Source organism: Coregonus lavaretus (genome assembly GCF_964263955.1).
Source record: "Coregonus lavaretus genome assembly, chromosome: 24".
NCBI classification, from domain to species: domain Eukaryota; kingdom Metazoa; phylum Chordata; class Actinopteri; order Salmoniformes; family Salmonidae; genus Coregonus; species Coregonus lavaretus.
Window position 1 is genome coordinate 27,879,127 of NC_140011.1, and position 3,901 is coordinate 27,883,027.

A 3,901-nucleotide genomic window follows, 5' to 3' on the forward strand; every position below is an offset into this window, starting at 1 on the left:
GAAATGTTTTGTTACCCTTCCCCAGATCTGTGCCTCGACACAATCCTGTCTCGGAGCTCTACGGACAATTCCTTCGACCTCATGGCTTGGTTTTTGCTCTGACATGCACTATCAACTGTGGGACCTTATATAGACAGGTGTGTGCCTTTCCAAATCATGTCCAATCAATTGAATTTACCACAGGTGGACTCCAATGAAGTTGTAGAAACATCTCAAGGATGATCAATGGAAACAGGATGTACCTGAGCTCAATTTCGAGTCTCATAGCAAAGGGTCTGAATATTTATGTAAATAAGGTATTTCTGTTTTTTTTTTTAAACCTGCTTTCACTTTGTCATTATGGGGTGTTGTGTGTAGATTTATGACAGACAAATGTTATTTAATCAATTTTAGAATAAGGCTGTAACATAACAAAATGTGGAAAAAGTCAAGGGGTGTGAATACTTTCCGAATGCACTGTATATATGCACTGTACTCTAGGTAAATGGTGAGCCCAGAATGGCCAAATGCCTGTCAATCACTGTAGGCCATTTACTTTGGGGCAAGATTTATAAATCCACTGTGGTATTATATTGCTTTGTGGTTTCAATAAACTCTAGCTATAAGAGGGCTGTTTGTCACGTAAGCATTTAACAGACGGGAGGTGTAAAACCAGCACTATGATCCATACTTTTACTTGTATTGGCCGAGACATTTGCCCTATTAACCAGGCACAAGACAGAGGAGAAGCACATAAATACAGTCTGTCTGACAGGGGTTTGGCAGGATGCATCCTGGGGACGCGCTCGTCTGTTTGTCAAGAGGGGCTATGGAGTATTGATTTTTCAAGGGGGGCTGGCACGGGCCTCTCAAATGCAGGGTGCCTGTCGCTGTTGCAACAGTCATGGTGTTTTTTAGAGGCCAGTGTAGACTCTGCTTTGGCCAGACCACTGGTGTGGGGAATGTGTCTCGTGGAGTCTCGGATCTGGAACCTGTGACATAAGCTAGGTTTGGTATTACCTGGTAAGGGATTTTATACCGTTTATTTACAATGGAATTGCTTTTTTATGGAAAACTGAGAGGGCTATGGTATGGAACATTTCCTACCAATGTTCAACTAAAACTACCTCAAGTGAAGGCCAAGAAAAGTTCATGTGATTAGTTGCCGCTTGTCAAACTGTACTGTAGTCATGGTGCACACTTTCTTTTTCTTTTAAAACAGATGTTGGTTTCAGTGAAATTTGTTCACTTTCATTCTGTTTCCTCAGCTCAGCAAAATGTCAACCCATCCTTTGGAAACACCACGTATTATCCAAGTTAGACATCTTAAGAGGACTCCAGTATTGTTGCTGGAAGTGTATAGTCTACATTTACATCATACTCGCTAGAGATTAGAAAATCATTCTCTTATGTGAAGTGACTGCTAAACTAATGTGGTGTGAAGTGACTACTAAACTAAGATAGAAAATGTAGAAATGCAGAACGTTCATGTCATAAGCCTCAAATAAATAAAATCTCATCCATTAAGTCGGACTGTGCTCTCTCTTGCATAGCTGCTGTGAGAAATTTCAGTCTACAGACTTTATGATATTAAATTGGTGAACCGTGTTCCACCCTGTTACGGATGTCATTCACCAAATCTTTCATACATACTCTTATTGCTTTTCATTTAATTTGGGAAATTTAAAGTGTTATACCGTGAGGAAAATGTTGCTATGCTCTTGGCTAAATTATACAGTATGTACATCATGTAAAAGCCTTGGTCAGCATTATGCTGAAATTACCTGTTTAAATTTCAGCAGATTTTATCTCAGGTAAGTGGCCAGGAAAATGTCAACTCATGCTGAATGTAGTCATGCCGTATTACTGCATACAGTAGCCCTGAAATTAAACTGAGTGGTAATTGCTGGTGTATACATGTGTTTTTGTCATAGAAGCCACAATACTATAATTGGAGGAAAAAATAATAGTAAAAGCATAATACCAAGGATTTACTCTTTTATTTTTTCTCTTCCCTCATCATCTGCTCTCTGTTTTTCCTCCCATAGACTGTACCTCCACCTATACCTCCATTTGACTCTCTCTTTTTCTCTCTCCTTTTCTCTCTCTCTTTCTCTCTGTCTCTAACCTCTCTTTCTCATTCTCCTTTCTCTCTCCAACTCTCTCTCTCTCTCTCTCTCTCTCTCTCGCTCTCTCTCTCTCTCTCTCTCTCTCTCTCTCTCTCTCTCTCTCTCTCTCTCTCTCTCTCTCTCTCTCTCTCTCTCTCTCTCTCTCTCACTCACCCCCCCCCTCTCTCTCTCTCTCGCTCTCTCTCTCACTCACCCCCCCCCTCTCTCTCTCTCTCTTTCTCTCTCCTACCCCTTCCACTCTCTCTCTCTCTCTCTCTCTCTCTCTCTCTCTCTCTCTCTTCTCTCTCTCTCTCTCTCTCTCTCTCTCTCTCTCTCTCTCTCTCTCTCTCTCTCTCTCTCTCTCTCTCTCTCTCTCTCTATTGCTCTCTGTCTCTGTCTGGTGTGGAAAGTGTGTAGGCAGGCAGGCAGCAGTGTCAGGGGGCTGGGTAGTATTGATCGGAGGAGTGTGTGATGATGATGAGCTGTGACAGCCCACCGTGTGGACCTGCTCTGAGTCAGGGAGGAGCCCGCCCCGTTGCCCGTGTCGCCCAGGATCACGCTAGCACGGCTGCATCGTTCCACACGCATCACTGCCCTAGGACACAGCCTGCGCTGCGGCAGGGGCAAACAGCACCAGGAGACACGGAAAAGACTCTGTCTGTCTACAGTGTGTTAGGGAGAGATACTGTACTGGACAGGATGTGACCAAGCTTCAATCGTTTAGAAACACTTGAGTGTAAGTACCATGTGGTGTCTCCACTGCATTTAGATTAAAAGTTTAAGATAATACATTGTGATGACATTGTGATTAATTGTGAAAACTGTGTTTTGGAGCTCTGGCTAAAGAAATCTGGATTTTCATACCAGTACTTCAGTGCTCTGACAATCAGGCCAGTTGCCGCATTGGAAATAGTGCCAGGTTTTTCTTTTGTGGTTAAATTTTGACAGACACTTGATTGCTCAATTATTCCACTAAAACAGAGGACGTCAGCATTCACTTGAGATCAGAACACACGTCTCTCAGCTGTATAGAAAAGCAACAGAGTAAGAAAAACAGAATAGAAGATAAACAGAGAAAGAAAAGTTGACACTGCCAGCATACTGCTTAGTTTTTAAACAAAGCCTTCTTTATACAATATTCCACATTTCACAATCAAATGAGTCAAACGGAACTGTGCATTGTGCACACTGAAGGCCGCTTCTGTAAAGAACGAATGTGGGATAAATTCACCATGTCTCTTTTTGTCTGTTTAAGGTCAGGGCCAAACAAATTGTCATCGTTATAGGACGTTTTGTTTTCTTTAGCATTTGGACTGAAATGTTTGTTGTTATGTAGGTCGGCATGAAGGACAGAAATATCGTTCCACCTCAAAAAGCACAAGAAAGAGATTGTTCTTGTCACGTTGTATAATGATTAGAAGACAGGCGCAGCAATAAGTATTAGTTTTTTTTATTACTCCACCTAACAAAAGGTACATCATACAAAACGACGGGGACGAAGCCTAAAACAAACACGTACATATATATATATAACACAGGGATGGTTCCCAAACAAAAGAGCGAGGTGTAAACCTCTAAACAATACTCGGGACGAGACCATAATAACAAGAGCACATTACACGGTACTCATGAGACCAACGGACATGGGACAATAATCGACAAGGACAATGGGGAACAGAGGGCACATACAGTTGAAGTCGGAAGTTTACATAATACGTAATTTTTCCAACAATTGTTTACAGACAGATTATTTCACTTATAATTCACTGTATCACAATTCCAGTGGGTCAGAAGTTTACATACACTAAGTTGAC

At 41.8% G+C, this 3,901-nt stretch overlaps 1 long non-coding RNA gene across 1 annotated transcript; it reads left to right on the top strand.

Moving 5' to 3' along the window:
- The first annotated feature begins 870 nt into the window (after positions 1-870).
- Positions 871-2,876, top strand: LOC311099937. The gene is made up of 2 exons (XR_014609771.1): positions 871-1,002; positions 2,498-2,876. It is a non-coding gene; the product is annotated as an uncharacterized lncRNA (long non-coding RNA).
- Positions 2,877-3,901: the final 1,025 nt, after the last annotated feature.